General features: G+C 40.6%; 1 protein-coding gene across 18 annotated transcripts in view; it reads right to left on the minus strand.

The window, feature by feature from the left end:
- GRIP1 (glutamate receptor interacting protein 1) overlaps positions 1–20,292 on the minus strand; it is a 342,494-nt gene that overhangs the window by 174,931 nt on the left and 147,271 nt on the right. The gene's annotated exons all lie outside the window — the stretch shown is intronic.

Here is a 20,292-nt window from a genome sequence, read left to right on the forward strand (position 1 = left end):
AAAAATAGCTTCTATCCGTGGGCTGTTAGGCTGTTGAAAAGAAAATAACAGTGCAATTGACTTGTGAGGTTGTGTGTTGTTCGATAAGCACACAGAGTGGAATGAGATTGAGTGTTTGGGTGGGGGGAGGGAGGCTCGTTTAATTTCATTGTACACAGGTTGTAGAATGACAATAAAGGTATTATTATTATTATTATTATTATTATTATCATTATTATGCTTGTGAAAACCCTGATTGGCTGAGCTGCTGTGGTGGCATGACATGATTACTTCCTCAGGAAACTGAACAGTTTGAAGTCCACTTCCTGTGTGAGAGTGGAAGACTGCTTGGCTGGCATTAACACTGCTCACGAAAACTATGCTACTTAAAAACAGATGTGGGTGGTCCAGGCAATGGCAGGGTTATATCCACACCTGCCCAACAAAGTTGACGATGAGTGTACACCAAGATCCTTCTTCATTCACCTAAGGCATGTACAGGGACAAAAAAGGTGTGGATAACCCAATCAAAGGAAAGGTTTTTAAACACTTGTAAAGAAACCACACCCACTCTTGTGGATGGCAGTATCAAAAACCGATCTAGACTGAATGTAGCACATGAGAACAAGCTCAAAGAATCCCAGATTCAGAAAAATGACATTTCTGCGCTACAGGTGGGTTAGTGCATAGACAGCTTCAGACAAAAGACTCTGGAGAAAGCACGGGTGGAGAGTGAGGCTTGAGGGAAAGGACAAAGGGGGCATAGTGCTGGTGCTAGAAGGGGCTATTCAGAGAAGGGAATTCACAGCCCTTAAGGTCAGCAGGGACGTATGCTCTCTGCAGAGAGATGGAGAGTGCCAGGTGTACTTGGGATGCTGGGCAAAGTGGCAAAAACAAATGGTTGTTTGCACAATACTGTTTGCTAAGTAGCATCTAGGATTTTAAGCAAGGCACTATTTGTCCCCCCCCTTCCCGTTTTTTGACTTCAGTATTACTAGTACTGTTATTCTAATAGGTATCATGATTGCTAATGCATTAATGTTTACTTATTTTGGTTTGGCTTATTTACTGCATAAAAGACTTCAAATGTCTGATTTGATGGGCAGTGGGATATATGGTTGGCGGAGGGAGGTGGAGAAGGACGAGAGGGTTTACTGAGGGGAAAATGTCAGCAGTTGTGTGTACAGTGGTACTTAATTCATTCCGGAGGTCCGTACTTAACCTGAAACTGTTCTTAACCTGAAGCACCACTTTAGCTACTGGGGCCTGCTGCTGCTGCTGCGCCGCTGGAGCACGATTTCTGTACTCATCCTGAAGCAAAGTTCTTAACCTGAAGCACTATTTCTGGGATAGGGGAGTCTGTAACCTGAAGCGTATGTAACCTGAAGCGTATGTAACCCGAGGTACCACTGTACTGAAAAATTTCTAACAAACTTAACAATAATTTTAAAAAATCACTGGTAGCTACTGCTATATATAGTAGGGTCTGCACTTATTAACGGGGGACTCAGCCAAGTATGGCAGCACTGTGATCTGGCTCCAAAATCGTCAACTGTTTTCTCTAAAACTGGATGCTTTCCTGAAAACAGAAGGTGCAAGTCTAATATTGAAATTCCACTGAAAACTGCAGTCCTGTTCACTAAGTTCCAGAACCCTGCAGCTCATGTTTCTGACCAATTAAACACAGCATGAAACTCTTATTTAGCTTCTGGATGACTTGAATCTGCATGGCTGGGGCTTTGCACTATGAAGAATGCATTGCAGTCCCAACTTTTTTTTTGTCGTCACCTCTTTTACATCAAGCCCACTTCAGAAATTAAAAGATAAAAATGCTACAGCAAAGCTTTAGAGACAGCATGTATTGATTTAAATCAAGGCAACTAATTTAAAACCATTTAAGATTTAGCTTTAAATTGAGTGGTCACTGAGGAAGAGAACTATGGACTAAAAGGAGCCAAATTTCTTTTTTTGTACATGAAAAAGCAGTCTACCACAGTCTTTTTGATAGAAGGCCTAGGATTACAGGTAGTTATATTGTTATGTCACGTTTCAGGCAAAACATCAGCTCACATCAGGTAAAAGGCAAGGTGCCTAAATGAAAATGGGATACTTCTGAAGTCACTTAACTCCTAAACTAAATAGGAATAAGAAACATAACTGTTTGAAATGCAATCTGTCAGCTGCAGATTTGTTCACAGATATTATGGACGAAATTAAAAAAGAAGTTAACAGAATGATTAACCATGACATATTTCTAAACCCCAAAGCTGTATTTGCTTCTTGTTTGTTTAAACCAACCTGTATCAAAATTACATTGCTCCTTAAACACTGCAAAAATTAACAACACACGTGAGAAATCCAAAATTACTTATAAAAGGCATCGAAGATAGGTGGAGGAACAATGTCAGACAACAAAGTTGTTGAGCATTTACATCCAGTTCAGACTATGCTGATCTTCCTCCGCTGGTTTTGATTTTGGGGGGGGGGGAGAGGGGGGCCTAAACCTGATGCAGCCTTTCTGTTATCCATAGTCCCCTGGCTGGAGACAATACCCAGAATAACCTCTTCCACTATCAGAGGCTGTTTACCAGTTGCTGGGAATCACAGGTGAGGAGATTGTTCCTGCACTGGGGTCCTGCTTTCAGCGGCTTCCTATAGGTTGGCCACTGGGAAAACAAGATATGAGACTAGATGGGCCTTTGGCCCAAAGGAGTATTTTAGTTTCCCTACCACAGTAAAGATTCCCGATCCAGCAGGGCTCTAACGCTTTTAATATCTTCCTCCCTCAGTTTACAGCCAGTAAAGGAAAAACAAACTTTCTGCAGTGTCCTGTTCTGTGGTACAATTACTTGGTGTCTGTTTGATCTTCCCCTTGCCATGCTGTGCTTCCTGGTAAGGTAAAGGTAAAGGACCCCTGGGCAGCTAAGTCCAGTCAAGGGCAACTACAGCGGTACCTCTAGTTACAAACTTAATTTGATCCGGAGGTCCGTTCTTAACCTGAAACTGTTCTTAAATAGAGGTGTGCTTTTGCTAATGGGGCCTCCTGCTGCCATTGCGCCGCTGGCACACGATTTCCGTTATCATTCTGGGGCAAAGTTCTCAACTCGAGGTAACTCTTCCAGGTTAGCGGAGTTTGTAACCTGAAGCGTTTGTAACATGAGGCGTTTGTAACTCGAGGTACCACTGTATGGGGTTGTAGCGCTCATCTCGCTTTCAGGCGAAGGGAGCCAGCGTTTGTCCACAGACAGCTTTCCGGGTTATGTGGCCAGGATAACTAAACCGCTTCTGGCGTAATGGAACACTGTGACGGAAACCAGAGCGCACGGAAATGCTGTTTACCTTCCCACCTCACCGGTACCTATTTATCTACTTGCACTGGCATGCTTTCGAACTGCTAAGTTGGCAGGAGCTGGAACACAGCAACAGGAGCTCACCCAGGCGCAGGGATTCAAACTGCCGACCTTATGATTGGCAAGGCCAAGAGGATCAGTGGTTTAGACCACAGCGCCACCCGTGTCCTGGTAGAAGGGAAGGGAGTACAACACCCCAGTGTCCCTTGTTGTAGCTGGTGACAGTGCTGAGTGTCCTTCACATCTAAGACTTAAAGAGATAATTCTAGGTTGCAACATACATGTATCACATTTAAATTTCATGTTAAACCTCATTATTTTTTAAAGAGATGTGCTATAACTGAAGTGGTTTTTAAAAAGACCCGGTTTATTAATTTTTTAGAGATCCAGCTTTTAAAAACATTTCTGAAGTAATTGCTTTATGCACTCTGTTTAGATGCACACTCCCTTAAGAGCAAAATGCCTGCCATTTTCTATTGTGTCCTTGGTCGCAAGTAACTTAGATGAAAAGGTCATGAGTCCCCATTTGCAAACAGTTGTCTGGTTCTTCTTCCCATATATTTTTCTTGTTTTCATCTAGACTCTAAAATGAACTGACATCTATGGACTACCAGAAAAGTAGAACTAAACAAGTTTCCCCTACTGAGTACACACACACACACACACACACACTCCTGTGGGACCTGGCTGACATCATTATTTGGCACAACACACAAAAAATGCAGGAGCTGTATCTACTGCCTCAGGTTCCCGCTTTTGCCTTAATAGTGGGATTGGTCCTGGAGAAGCTCTCAGCTACTCCTTCATGAATTATCCTCCTTTCCACTATTTTTCCTAAGCAGCCAAGAGTTTTCAATGCCAGAAATTTGTGTATGTGGTGGTGCAGTGAGATTAAGATTAGGTTCAGATTAGATGAGAACTGAAAACGGAATGTAACCCATGTTAGGTTTTTCCATAGACTTCAAAAGGCTCTGCCTACGCATCCTAGTTTTGATGCACATATTACTGAAAGCACATGCTCATTGCACACAAAAATGTTTAAACAGCATCTGAAAAGGATTTGCAATATTACAAGGGTAAAACACGGATTAAATGAGGTTTCCTCCCTACCCCTCCCTGTTGGTCACAGGTGTTAAAAGGCAAACAACAACAACTAGTGAGCCAGGGGGGAAAAGGAAGGTCTCTCTTCAGAGATTTTAGGAGAAGGGGAAGGAGTGGGCCGTCTGATACTGTAGCTGGCATTGCTTTATTCTATTTTACTAACGCTGTTTGGACATATGCTTATGAGAAGAATCCTTCCTGCTGAACAGATCCTATTGCCTGTTGCTGCAATTCATCAGTATTCTGTCATTCTGTCTGCCACTTTATAATGATCTACAGTTATTTCTAACACAGCGTAGGTAATGTTTGGAATGCAACCAGAAACTGTGCAGGCAGAATTAAAACTGCAGGAAGAGTATTTTTCCTAAAGACCCACTGGTTCCTGATGAAAAATGGAAGCAAAAATGTATTTAGACAGATAATATTTCCCTGTTTTGGTGTTTATGTGACCTGTTGTAGTATATATTTATAGCTTTGCACACTGCTCACCTTGTGCAATCATTCCTATCACTGTTTATTATTGATAACACAATACTATCCAGAGGGCCTTCACCCCACCAGTAAAAATCTGGCTTAACTGTCATGGCTTGACTGCAAGAAATCCTGGAAATGCCTAATTGTGAAAGAGGCTTGGACATCAGAATTTTCACTGCTCGTGATACAAATTCATGGCAGCTAAACTGGTTCAAAGTTGACAGAATGTAACTGTGGGTATATGCTGCTTCATACTTTCTAAAAATCTCCTGTTATTTCACGTACACAACTACATGTGTAGGAATATTGTTAATGTAACATAAAAAGTGTAAGAGATTTAAAATTCTATTTTATAGAAATTCTGAGTGATCTTGCATGTCACACGTCTGATTGTTTTGCTCACGTGTAAAATGCCATTTAGAAAAGCTGTCGTTTGGAAATAGCTTTAAAAGGATATAGAGCATGTTAACTATATATGAGAATGAAAAATGAGTCTGCAGGTTGTCGTTTTCAAGGAAAACTGGTAGCAGGAGAATGCGAAATACTGGGAAACAATAACGTGGAGATAAAATCAGTGGCAAAGTCTGTGGAGGTATAAATAATGCAATGTTTTAAATCTTTTTCAGAAGGAACAAAAGAACTCAATAATTATCAGATCACATACATAGGTTATTAAAACTAAGCAGGGTTTGATGGCAGTACTATTTTTCTAGAAAAAGAGGTGCCGGAACTCACCATGAACACCTCCCTTATTCTCTTATAATGGCAACTGCACCCACCTGAGAGGTGCCAGAAGTGAGTTCTGGATGGGAAAAAAGCCCTGCTTGATAGGCATAAACTTAACGTAATGTATGGCACCATCCTATGATTACCTCCACTGTCCACTATTTACATATTGGCTCACTATATGCAGACTGGCACAATGGTATACTAAAAAGTACTTCAACATGGAACCTTTGGGCTATACACTGCCTTGTTGGTGAGGAAGGGGGAGCAAAGCCAAAATGAATTTAATAATAATAATAATAATAATTTATATACAGCCCTATACCCAGAGGTCTCAGGGCAGTTCAAAGAATAAAATCAAAATATAAAACCACAAATACATAATCAAAATAAAAACAATAACTCAATACACCCCCCAGCCCACATTTTAAAAGAGCATAGGATGTCAATCAAATCATCCAAAGGCCTGATTAAAAAGGAACATTTTTTGTCTGGCACCTAAAGGTGTATACTGAAGGCGCCAGGCGAACTTCCCTGGGGAGAACATTCTACAGACGGGGAGCCACTGCAGAGAAGGCCTGTTCTTCAGGACCTCTCAAGGAGGAGGAGGCACACAAAGAAGAGGCATTGATCACCTCCTTGGCCCAGCCAGCTGTTGCCTCCCTGCTGGTTTTTATCAGCCAAGAGGGGAAAGGGTCTAGAGTGGAAATCTGACACACACATACCCCAGTCCTCATACTGCCTTCTGCGGGGCTTTGGGAAGGAGGCAAGAGGCTCTGGCATAGTCCCAGAGCCCCCCACCTTCTTCGTTAGAAAAGCACTAACTAAGCTTTGGGAAGGAGGTGGGAGGATGCCAGGAACCTGTCAGAACCCTCACACATCCTTCCCCAAGCCCAGCGCCTTGCATTTCCGGTTCTTGGGGTGTAAAATGTTGCTGAGGGTCACAAAAAAAGGCCTCGGTGGCCATGTGTTGGACCAACCTGATCTAGACAGTGTCAACAGAAGTCAATGCACAACTAAAGTGAGTTACTAATGAGTTGATTAAAAAGTACGAGGCCTGTTTGATTAAAGACAGTAAGTGTTAATTTCACCATGCTTTGGTGACTTCACTTCCATTTCTAAAGAACTATTTAGAGTTCAGGGGTAATCACAGGTAACCACATTTGGAAACTATTTTCAAACATTTCAGTTGATTCGAAGTGACAGTTATTACTTTACATATTCCATTTTAAAAGTTTAAGTAAAATGGTACATGCTACAGAAAAGACCCTGAAACTGAAGTTAAAAATATATTTCAGTTATATACATACCCCAATTCAGCTGAGCTCTCTATCCCAAGCTGTATCAAACTTTGTTCCCCTTTGTAAACTAAGCATATTGTTGCAGGTCCCCACAATCTCCAAGTGGTGTGAGATTCCAGGGATTCCAGGCAGCTCACCTAGGGTCCATGTTTCCTTTTGGAAATGAGGCACAGCGGAGACTGTGGTGGTCTTTATGATATATGGTTCATTTACCCTACTATAAAACCTGGGCCACTGAGGGTCTTGCTTCTCCTACAGCCACAGCCTTGAAGTCAAGCAAACATCAGCCATCGTGCTCTGCTTGCTACTATGCTTCTTCCAGTCACATAACTCCTACTTCCTCCCTAAGCTTCTAGCTCACACTACTTTATGGCTGAGGGAGGAGCCCCATTTGCCATCTCAGACAGAGTCCCTTGATCCTTTGTTTTTTCTTAATGACTCATCCCCCAGGCTATCCCCTCATGCAGAAATCTTAGCCTGGCTTAATTAGCTGTTGACACTTGCTGATTTCAGGGGGGTGACAGGTGTCTAGTATACAACATAATACACACAGGTCTTGCACTCAGTTTTAAAACCCCAAACCTTGAGTAAATTCTAACACATAATGGTTCCAGGAATTTAGAAGTGTCCTAGGACCCACAAACTCACAACAATGTTTAAAAAAATTAATAGTAAAAACAAAACACAAAACAAAACTATGCGATCATATACTGTGTTGCATTCTAAGGGATGGGATATTTGGATTAGGCACCAGGGACTAGGTGAGGCAGTTAAAAACAAAAACAGAATATGCATATTTCTTCATTAAATAAAGCCTTCAATTTGTGGGAAACCTTCCAAGAGACATACCTTCCAAAAGACATTTTAACACATAGCTCAGCAATTTAGACAGGGCAGTACTTCTGAAACGACACAGAGAATGATTAGATGTTGACCTCCATATTATCTCAAGAGCAATTAAGACTAGAAGCTAGAGTACTCTCTCTACTATTATAAAGTAAGCTGTAGGAAATGAAATATAAAGCTGCAGGGCTGCTTCATTTCTCTCAGGCCTAGAAGGAGAGAGTGTATGGAATCGGTGGGAAGGGAATTTAGCAAACAGTGAGATTCAGCAGAGTATAAAACATCTACAACAATCTATGACTCTTAAACACCATGGAGTGATGACTGCATATGCTAGGGCACTGTAATATTTGGCATAATAAAACATCTTCTTTAAATCTCCCATTACTATAGTATCTCATTATCACAGTGCAAGTTGTGTCAGCATTTTGATTTTATATGCCCATTATAACTCAGCTCTGAAAGATTATAATTTTGGATTTGATTTCTTTTCCCCCACCCTTTTTTCCTGACTACTCACTCTGCTGAATCTCTTCACACAATCAGATTTTGGTGGTGTTTAGGATCCATGTAAATGGTGAAATAACTGATCCAGTGTCTTTTAATCTGTCCTCTGGAAATCTGATAGAGCACAAATAAATTAATGTGTGTACTAGATGCTTAAACCCAATTGAAGAATGTATTTTGAGGCCTAGAGATTACCACAATGACACCAAGTATGGGGGGGGGACAGGTTTCTCCTCTAATTGAACTTCAAACCTGTATGTCTGGCTTTAACTTGAGAAAACCCAAAAGCTTTATTCAAGAAGTCAGCACAAGTTCTAAACATTAGCCCAGTGTGACAGAGCTCTAAAATGCATGACTAAGAAATACAGTCAAACCTCGGATCCCGAATGCCTCCATTTTGAAATGTTTCAGCTTCCGAACAATGAAAACCAGGAAGAAAACGCTCTGGTTTTCGAATGTTTTTCAGAAGCTGAACATCCAATGCTTGAGTGCAGGAAGCTCCTGCAACCAATTGGAAGCCGCACCTTGGTTGTCAAACATTTCGGAAGCTGAACGGGCTTCCGGAACAGATTACGTTCAACAACCAAGGTTTGACTGTAGCTAAGACATTGCCCCAACACCTGACATGCCACTTCTGACCCCATTTTAAAAGAGTGGGCCATGACCAGTCATTTACACGTTTCTCATCCCAAGTGAGAAGACTGTGCTTACAAGTGTGGACGTCTACAGCGGGTGGATGAGTCTATTCACACCGACAGAGTCAATGGCACATCTCTCACAAATATGGCAGTTTGGAAGGGGAAGACTGAGAGGCATTCTGCATTTAATAGCACCCCATTTAGCTGATTGCCCATACTAGCTATGATCCCCATGTTTATCTGCAGCAGGTGTCTGAGTGGACTGATCAGGAACCTCCCCAAACCAATCTGTTTTATGATCATCAGATTTTTTAATGTGGTTCAGTCATGAGGTTTATTTAAATGAGGTTTCTTTAAATGAAAACCCCAGAAAAATCTGGATGGAGGATTCTTTCTTATTCATGCATTATTTCCTTTTCAGGATTATGGCCATAATGTGCACTGCTTTTAAAATATAGGGCACATAGAGCAATATTTTTTTTTTAGCTTTCATTTGCAAGGCTGTTAAGTCACAACCCTCTACTGCGTGCAGCATGCCTGCTTAGATTGCATTTCAAAAGTGATTTATCATGTCTTTCCCACTCTCTCCAGCGCTCATAGTTGTCTTCTCTTACTTCTGGCACTCCCATGCCCTATTTCCTTCTCACTTCTTTTCCATCTAGCTCACTAACATCTCTTTAGCATTATTTCCTGACCAATATGTTACGTTTTTCAATCACATTTTGTTAATTTCCGACCTTCCGATCTGTTCTTGAAGTGTTAAAATGATTTCTCCCACCCACCCCCATTTTTCTGCTATATACCGTATTTTTCCATGTATAAGACGACCTCTTTTTCTGAATTTTTTTTGTGTGTGATAAATTGAGGGTCATCTTATACACTGGTTAATATGCTAAGTAAGCGGTCCTGGTGCTGCAGCGGTAGCAGGGAAATGTCAGAGAGGAGGCTGCTTACCCGCTCTTCCTGGCTTAGGAAGAGTATTTGGTGAGTGCCAGTATGCGGTGTATTACGGCACCAGTTCCATCAGCCAGAGTGGGGGATCGCGGAAAAGCTGCTCAACAGCTCAGCGAACTTACAAAAGAAGCTCAACAACTGTTGAGGGCTCCCAAAAATAGGGGTCATCTTATACATGGGGGCGTGTTATACACGGAAAAATACAGTATATGTTTTTCTGATTCTGACTCCTTTTCCTTATATTTGGATGCATATGACAAAATAGAAAATAGACATGAATCTTCCAAGTTGAAGACACAATTATTTAAATTGCTACCTTTCTTGATAAAATACACAGGAGTAAATAATGCGACCCCTGAAAGGAGGAAGGGATTGCGCTCCCACTTGAACACATTTTGCAAAGAAAAGGAGATTTCAATGCATGTACTTGACACTTGACTGGTGTGAAACCAGAGTGTAGAAATAATATTTTAAGGAATAGCCCTTACAACCTGTACTTAAAATACATGCAGATCTGGTTGAATGCTCTGACTCTGGGGTGTTGTTATTATGGGGTAGTCAAGGGAGGAATCTGCCGATCTCTTGCATTAGGTCCCATTTCTCCTGTCCCTTCTCCCCGCTTTTCCCAAAACATTTTCTTTTTCTCTTACTTTGCTTATAGGGGTGCTGGACATGCTGTTAAGCACAGTGCTGATCAGACCCAGCCACCTCAATTTGCTCAGAGGCCCAATTTTATACGTATATGTATAAATTAACACATGGATTGTTTTGTGTCATGTGCTTGCATCTTGAGTCTTTTAAGTACCTAGTAGCATCCCTACTGTAAATTATGAATGTGCCTCTGCATTTGTAGAATTTCATTTGCACTGACAAATCTGAACGTGGGAACACTATGAGGCCATTTCGCAATGTGTTGTGGATCCCATAAACCCAGTTGTACAGAGCTAGATTGGCAGGGGAAGTCCTAAGGGAATAACTAGGAAGACTTTGAGTTAGGAGGCGAAGACAGCTGGGACAGTAATCTGGATGAGAGTCCTGCTCCAGAGCCATTGGACATCCCAGAAATGGAGTGTGAGATTCCCACAGTAGCCAGGGAGCCTGACAGCCAATCAGCAGAGCTAGCCATGTCAAGAGGGTTGGGTTCAAGATCCATGGCCCAGGATGTACCACCATCAGCACGGGCACGAACAGCTTCCCCTGTGACAGGCCCTGCCACTTTAAAAGTAGAGAGGACATATCAGGTGTTCGGACAATGTCTTTGTTGATGCCTAGCTATGTATTTTAGTTTCTGCCGATGTACCTTCTGAGCTTTGTAACCTGCTAATGTGGAAGTCACACCCTGAATTCTTTAGCAAGACTTCTTGCATTTCCTGAGCCAAAAGTCTGAATCTTTTGTCCAAGGGTGGAAGCCAGGACAGTGCACACCCAAATTCAGTCACATGGTATCAACTCAAGATGAAAGACCAATGTAATGGGGGGAAAGAGTTCACAGCTGCCATGGGAATGGGCTCAGTTTCATAATGGAAATGACAAATGTGCATGCCAGTGGAACAAACACTGCATCAGGCATCAGCCTTGCCTTGTCCACCATGATTCAGGCAGGCAGTCCACCATCATGAATTTTTAAAAGCACTACATGAATATTTATGCATTTATTTGCTCATTCATCACCTTAATTTTTCAGGAAAGGGTTGGTGTGTTTTTTAAGCATGAAATTGTTATAGAGATGGGAGAATGGTTCTTTGTGACATCATAGAGGACCAGCCAACCAGAATAATGAAGAGCCAATTCCTGTTCTTTTCAGAGCTCAAGTCAGGTGACAAATAAGCCAGTGTAAACTAAACATGGCAAGACGGCTTTCAACCGAGACACACCACTTAATTCATGATATGTCTGTCTTCTCTCCCACATTCTTCAGGAACATCAAATTATCCCGCTAGGCATTTATCATTGGGAAACCACAGCGCTGTGCCTGATTCTCCCACTAATTGTTTTTCACCGGAGCTCTGATATGTCACCTTACAGTTCTCGCTTGCTTTATCATCCATCATGACGTGCTTACATTATTCCTTGCCTTATAACACTGAAGATTAAATATTGAATGAGTTCAGTTGGCCGTCTATACTGCATATACTATATGCTGGGGCTAGAAAATAATATTAAATGTATTTTTTAAAAAATGTTTCATAAATGTTTTATACATAAATGTAGGTGGATACCTTAAAAAATGCATCCCCAAATAATTTGATGTATGTTTGATAGGAGACAAAAAGGAGCTATTAAATCAGGTACCTGACAAAGCTAAAGAAAATATGTATACCTGTCATTCATTTCATTTCATATTTTGTATCTGGATTTTCTTTCCCAAGGGAAAACCAAAGTGGATGCACACATATAGGAATAAACAGTATCTGCAGCAGTGGCTAAATAAAATTTCTACAGTATGCCTGACTATTACAGATACAGTGCAAAATTAAATTTTAAAATGTGCCATGATTTCTTAAGGTATTAAGATAAGTGTCTATAAATTAAAACCTTGGAATTGAGCTAGTGCATTATTACATACCCTCCAATATTTCTCCAATGGAAATAGGAACATCCCATTCAATAATGTAATTTTACTATTTATACCCTAAACATCTTCCTGGGTTACCACTCTGGGCAGCTTCCAACATATATAAAAACATAATAAAATATTAAACATTTTAAAAACTTCCCTATATAGAATTGCCTTCAGATGGCTTGGGGGATCGGATAACTTCATACCCTCCAACATTTCTCCAATGAAAATAGGGACATCCTAAGGAAAAGTGAGACATTCCCAGATTAAATCAGAAACCGGGACGGCTTCTCTAAATCAGGGATGTCCCTGGAAAATAGGGACACTTGGAGGGTCTGCATGAGAAAAACAAACTAAGCACCTTTAAGCAGAAATAGTGGGAAGGTTCCTAATTCACATACAGACACAAAAAGTTTAATATATCGAAATAGCATAATGATGTCAGAATAGACGTTGACACTTACTGATGGAACTTCAAGAATGTACATGTGCAGAAGAATCCTACACTCACATTACTTGAGGAGGGTGTGTGTGGAGAAGATATGCTAGCTATGCCAGCAGAATGGGTGCTCAGTCTGGGAGGCTGGGGGAGGAAGATAAAAGGAAAGGTGGAAAACACTCTGTAAAAACAGCAGATACTGTCACAGCATCCCTGGGAACTCTGCAATATTCCGTAATGAGGGGACTATTCTCATAAGCAGAGAAAGAGAGAAAATGGTCTCCTGTTGATAGGGGGCATTTTGCTAATGGCACAGCCAGCCGTAGCCCCACAGGTACTAGTCCCCTGGCATCATCACTACAGAAAAGGACAGAAATCCCCTCATGCTACTTACAACCACTGTTCTATGAGCACAATGTACACAAAGGGAAGGAAGGAGAAAACACACACAGCGCAGCACCTGCATAGCTCCCCTGGCAGGACATCTTCAGAGAGGACCTGCGGCCCTTCTGAAGCAATGTTTTCCAGAGAAGAAGGACTCTTTTGTCAAGCTGCTACAGGGAATGGCTATCACATACAACAAAATATCAGCCGTAGACGCTCACTGACAGCAGCAACATCTAGTAGGAGACTCTACAGGACAGGTGGTCAGGAAGCGGGAGTCTGAGACCCAGCAGGGGAAGGGGTGAACATGGCCTTACTCACCTTATACATTCCTCTTCACTTGTTTGTTGTTGTTTTTTAAAGTAATGTAAGGGACTCAGTTCCACACAAACTCCCAGTCAGCCACAGAAACAGCCGGGAATTGAACACATAGAATCATATAGCTTGACATCAAACGTCCAACCTCCCAACCAATGAAATAAGTGAAATAGAGGATCCTTGAAGAGTGGTCAACCTCTAACAAAAGAGAGCTCACAACCTTACAAGGCAGTCTGTTCTAGTCAAACAGCTTATATGGCCAGAAAGTTCTTCCTGTTATTTAGTATAAATCCCTTTTCTTGTCCGGGCCCAATGGTGCCTGCTGGCACAAAAGAAAATAAATTTGCTCCATCACCTACCGTATTTGATGGATATGACTTCCTAATAGTCTCTTTTAACCCTGCACGAGGTGAGTTAGAGAGGGAGTCCCACATCCAGGTACATTTGAGCCACTTATCAGAAGCACTGCATGGACCAATAGCCTGGCCCCTGCATGCCTCCCCCAGCGGTTTGGCCCTTCTGTTCAGCAACCCAGCACATTAAAAGAATAAAGATGTTAAAAAAATTAAGTACCCTGAGACAGAAAAGATGGTGATGATGTTTAACTTTGCTGTAGCATAATTAAAAATGGCCTACCAGACCCCATCATTGTTAACTGTTAAAACGAATTCAAGAAAAAATGTAGGTGGATAGCAGCATATAAACACGAATAAATCCAGAGTAGCACATTCTAAATTAGAAAGCCTGCTGAAAATGCCACAAGTGAGAGAGCCTGATCTATCTAGACTATAAAACTGAAATAATATATATATCAAGAATAAAACTCTATGGGTGAAAGTTCCAAGATAGGCAACTACAGACCAAGAACCAAAAAACCCCAAGCATTTGAGCAATGACAATTTGAAAAATGTAAAAATTGTCATTGCTCAACCCTCTCCCCCGCCCATAAATGCAAATTGATTTAGAATTTTCCTTCAGTTTTATAAGCAGTTTACCACATGGCATGTGATATTAGAAACTTCTATGGGAGTTATTTAGAAGGGTATGCCCTATTCCTATTCCTATCCCCATCAATCACTATTCAGTCTGGACAAGACACTTATATTTACTGAAAAAAACAGAACACTGGAAGTTGTTTTCTAGTTGGTTCATCTAGCCTAGTCTACTGCCATCCATGTTGCCCTGGGCTCTTTTGGGAGGAAGGACAGAGTATAAATTCAATAAATCAATCAATAATACTGTCAACTCTGATAAACAGAGGCCATTTCAGACAGAAATGCATTTCAATCCTCCTACTAAATTAATTTAACTGGAGATTGGAACTGGGACATTGTACATGCATTTTGTATAGTCCTTTGGGAAGGGTTGCAGTTCAATGCAAGAGCACATGGTTAGCATGCAAGAAGTTCCAAGTTTAATCCCTAGTATGTCCAGTTACAGCTGGGAAAAGACTATTGCCTGAAACTCAGGAGAGATGAAGCCAGTCTGACCTCGATGGATCAATAGTCTGGCTTTACATAAGGCTTCTGCTTCCTGTTTATCTCCAATATAATAGGTGTGGCAGCTTCAGGATGCGACTTGTGAGTGCAGTGGGAACGAGCACAACCAGCACACATTAGTGGGTTGAAACAGGCCACAACTTTATTTGGTTTATATAGCAAGTAAGCAAGGTTGTCATGGCAGTAGGGCAATGACCTAGTCTTCATTCCAATCAGCACTTGTTGCAATAGAATAGTAGCTTGTGCCTCACTTCCTGAAAACACTAAAAAATAATGGTCAATTATGGTTTGTTATGATCCTTGAGAACAGCAACACTTTCCTGCTAACAGGCTGTTTCTGGAAGGCATTAAAATCCAACAATGAACTGAAGATAAAAAGAAACTCTTCTACTTTTGCTGCCTGGATAACTGCAGAGGTATGTGACCATTATATCAGCACAGATGTCCCCCACACGTAAGCCAGTTAGCTGTCACAATAAACCCAATTTCTTAACTGATCCAAGCTGTAGAAACTCAAAAGGTATTGTTTAGCATACTATCTCACTCTTTTTATTCATCACCATTCCTAAAAACTAAATATAGATATCCTCTCTTATAAAAAATAATAATATTCATTCTAGTAAACAGAAGCAATTCAGGCTTCTTAAAATCTAATAATACTATTAAAACAACACACAGGTTATCAACACTGTATATTGGGCCAACAGACATACAATTGTAACTATGCCAATACAATATCTACATGGTAAAATTAATGCTCAAATAAAGCCTATTGACTCATATCTGACTCAGCCCTGACATTATTGCTTTAAAAAAAATAATACAGTATACTTTATACATTTCACTTATATACTGGGCCAGTTTATCCAGTCTACTGTTCTCTTAATGTGAACTCTCTCCAGGTATGCATTTTCTGCATGAAACCCAGACAATTTTTACACAGTTGTGCCATAAAGCTCTGTGATCACAGCAGCTGGAAAATATGCTGTTGAGAGAATTTGAAAATTGCTGCCAAACACAACTGCAATCAGCCAGTTCCCAATGCAGGACCAAAATTAAAGGAGCGCGAGGCCTCTTGGGTTATTATAGCAAGAGTGCATTGAAAAAGCAAGCATTCATAGAAAAGGAACACTTGACTGGAACAGCCCCTACTCCTACCTGCTGTTAAGTAACATACTCTGTTTGAAAACATAGTATGTTTCTTTCACTTTTATAATAGACCGGGGGTTAAGCTAACTGAATTGGGATGCTCCATTCGTGTTGATTCTAAAACTCAGTGAGTGGTTCCCCAACATCCCCACCCACTGTCACAGACCACTTGAAAATTGCTGCGAGTCTTGGGGGACTGCATAATTATTTTTCTGCCTGTTGGAATAATTGTAGTACGCTATATTAGATGCTGGACCATAGAGAAGGCTGATCGCCGAAGAATTGATGCTTTTGAATTATGGTGCTGGAGGAGACTCTTGAGAGTCCCATGGACTGCAAGATCAAACGTATCCATTCTTAAGGAAATCAGCCCTGAGTGCTCACTGGAAGGACAGATCGTGAAGCTGAGGCTCCAATACTTTGGCCACTGCATGAGAAGAGAAGACTCCCTGGAAAAGACCCTGATGTTGGGAAAGATGGAGGGCACAAGGAGAAGGGGACGACAGAGGATGAGATGGTTGGACAGTGTTCTCAAAGCTACCAGCATGAGTTTGACCAAACTGCAGGAGGCAGTGGAAGACAGGAGTGCCTGGCGTGCTCTGGTCCATGGGGTCACGAAGAGTCGGACACGACTAAACGACTAAACAACAACAACAACATATTAGATGCTGTATGGATTTTAACTGTATTTTTGTTTTATTTCTTGTATGGCTCAAAATTTAACAGTTGGTGGATGTGTAAGTTTATATACAGTGGTACCTTGGTTCTCAAACTTCATCTGTTCTAGAATTCTGTTCCAAAACCAAGGCGAGCTTTCCCATAGAAAGTAATGCAAAATGGATTAATCCATTCCAGACTTTTCAAAACAACCCCTAAAACAGCAATTCAGCATGAATTTTACTATCTAACGAGACCATCGATCCATAAAATGAAAGCCATAAACAATGTACTGCAGTCACACAATCAATCAATCAGTAGCTGAACTGGGTTCCACACAGTTACAAAAACAAAAGAGCCGCAAAAACAAAAAGACAAAATAAATAGCAAAAACAGACAGACTTCAGCGTAACACTCAAATCGGAAGCGTAACACTCAAAAAAGTTCGCAAACCAGAACACTTACTTCAGGGTTTGCAGTGTTTGGGTTCCAAGTTGTTTGAGTACCAAGGCATTTGAGAAACAAGGAACCACTGTAATTGACTTTAAACTTTTTTAATTAAAATGTTTTTTTATAAGAACTGTATTCTACTCCTCAGTGCTAAAAGTCTGCTGTTCCTATTAGCATTATTCCTTTTAATATGATTGTCTGATTTCATACTCACTCCCATTTCTTTTAAACAAATATATTATTCATTTCAATTGCCCATTACATAATTAATGTAATTTCCCTAGCTTTCTAAAAAGGATATTGAATTGTTGATATTACAACCCTGAGGAGTTCGTGTATACCTGTGTTTCATTTTGCAGTTGATGTCATTTGGGGGAGTTGCTCATTGTAATTCATCATATGAAAATGGATTTCCTAGCATGTCCTTCAGAGTTGCATTAAAATACCACATATTCCCGGATTGTCATAAGGAATCCCAGCCCTGCCTACATATCCAAGAACCCAATATTCTAGGCACCAATTTGACACCTCACACAAACTGTACACATTTGGAGTGTGTGTGGTAGGTACTTTAAAAACATTCGTTTTGCTACTGCTGCCAAGGTTATAGGTTTTTAGGTGGATTGGATCAGGCCCCCAAACTGGGTACTAGCCATTCCCTATTTCTTCAATTTCATTAGTCATTTTAATTAATAAAAAGAAAACTCAGAGATGAACATAATGTTTAACTATCTTGGCTCGATAAATCAAAGACAAATTAGGACCAATTTACAATATTTTTGCAGGATACTTGCTGCTCCAAAACCACTCCCCTGCTAGAAGTTTCCACATTGCATCAGCAGGAGGACTGGAGGTTGAGAGGTGTCAGGAGACATAATATATTGGTGGGAGAAGGGAATGGGGTCGCTAGTGGAATTTTATGCTGTTAAGGCTGGGTGTTGTGGTTTTTTGTTTTTAATGCTGCTCTGTTAATATTTTTTTAAAAAAACAACCCACAAATTTCTGTGGGATTTTAGTGATGGTTCACATCCTGTGGATGGATATCAATCAGTCCTGGTGAAATGCAGAATCTACATTTATAAAGGAATATGTAAAGTTGTCCCAAAGGTATGAGAATAAGGAGGTGATTCGATCTGATACATTAGAATACAGATTCTTGCAATACTGAAGTTTCCCCTGGCATGCTACCTAGAGAATTACCACAGAAATGGAAAGCTCAAGGAAAGCCTTTCTAGGTAGAAAAATGCAGGTGAATATCATAATATATAGTGCAATAGGATTGAAGGGTTGGTTTGGATGATGCCCGTGGTTTTGTATCTACAGAATGAAAGCCTGTACAAGAGGGAACCTATTGAACTGGCCAAACCAGACTCTTTGTCAAGCTAATGGCCCTGGCCAAGTCCGTTAAGCATCCTATCTGCATGTATAAAGAAGGCGCTGAAGAACAGATGTGTTGCCATAGAGACAACTGGCGATGCTTCAAGGAGGAGGAGGGATGGGCCCTCTCCCTACCTCACTCACTCTGCTGTTCACATCCTAGGAAGGAGAGCAATAGGTCAGGGGACCTAGTGTATGTGTGAGTCTCACATGCTGATGCTGAGAGCTGGGAAGACAATGGCTTTGCAGGGACCCCATAGAAATCCAACAGGGAGGCAAAATCTGTTGGACTGTTAATGCTGCGAGCGCTTCCATCTACATTGTACTTAGGTTGTATATATGTGTATCTCAATCCATATATCCTAAAGACACCACAGTCTCCATGGACCATCATTCAAGGGAAACTGAACCCTAAGTAAGCACAATGGAACCCCTAGGGTAGCTTGGAGATTGGGATGAACTTGCTCCTGGATTTTTGCCTTAATGAGTATTCATTTTAAAAATACTTTATTGTTAGCATTAGCATTTTAGAATTTTTGTTGTCGTTTATTATGATTTTACACTTCAGGTGCCTACAAAGGAATTCTTTTTATTGCAACAGATTCTGTTTATTAAACACAACATCCAGCTCTAATGCACTGCAGGTTTTGACATTTCTCCACAGCATGTGACTTCTGAAATAAGGTTACATTTGTAAAACAGAATTATTTTGCTTAGGTATGAACTGCATGACATGAAATTCTGTAAAACAGTGTCTATTTCCGTTCCCTCTCGTGTTACATTTCATAATAACACAGCCAACATGAAGTTAATTAGAAGGAAGTGTCGGGGAACCAAATATAACCCACCAAATTCTGCTCCAATCCATAGCCTACTGTACGGAATGAGTAAATATAAAACAGATAATTTACTCTGCTGTTTTCCCATTTTTTTATATAACTGTGGTGCATTATTTACAGCTGGTTCATCAGACCTAATGAAATGGCATTTTAGTGTGCATAGAAGTACATAGAAGAGGCAGTTCAAAACCAACAAAGTAAATTTAATTAAAAAGTGTTCATTTTTCAAATATAAGGCGCACTCCTAGAAAATCCCTCATGTCCTCCAGATATATTACTATGGTTCTAGTAATACAGTCTTAAAACAGTTTAGTCAGTTGGGCTATTGTGTGCTTAATGTTTGTTAAAATTCTGTTTATTTTTGTTAATTATTCACTACTTCAATTTAATTATATAAATATACCCAAAGGCATTTTGATATTGGGCAATGATTAATTCAACAGCATTTTATGATGCTTCTCAACAGCAAAGAGTGGGAAACTTTAAACACAATGGATACAATCCATGTTGAAGTTGATGATAAACATTCAACTGATTTTAATTGGAATGAATTGCGCTCAGTGTGCTTGAATAGTCAAGCAGCTGGATGTACACAGGCATGAAAATGTAAATAAAAATATGCAAATTATAACCAGGTGTAGTCTTCATCTGTGAAAGTAGAAGTATTTTAGGTGAACACAGACACAGCTTCCTGACAACACACATCTGATTTCAGAACCATAATTTTAACCATATGTAGGTCTACTC

This window comes from Podarcis filfolensis (assembly GCF_964270895.1).
Source record: "Podarcis filfolensis genome assembly, chromosome: 10".
Classification (NCBI taxonomy): Eukaryota; Metazoa; Chordata; class Lepidosauria; order Squamata; family Lacertidae; genus Podarcis; species Podarcis filfolensis.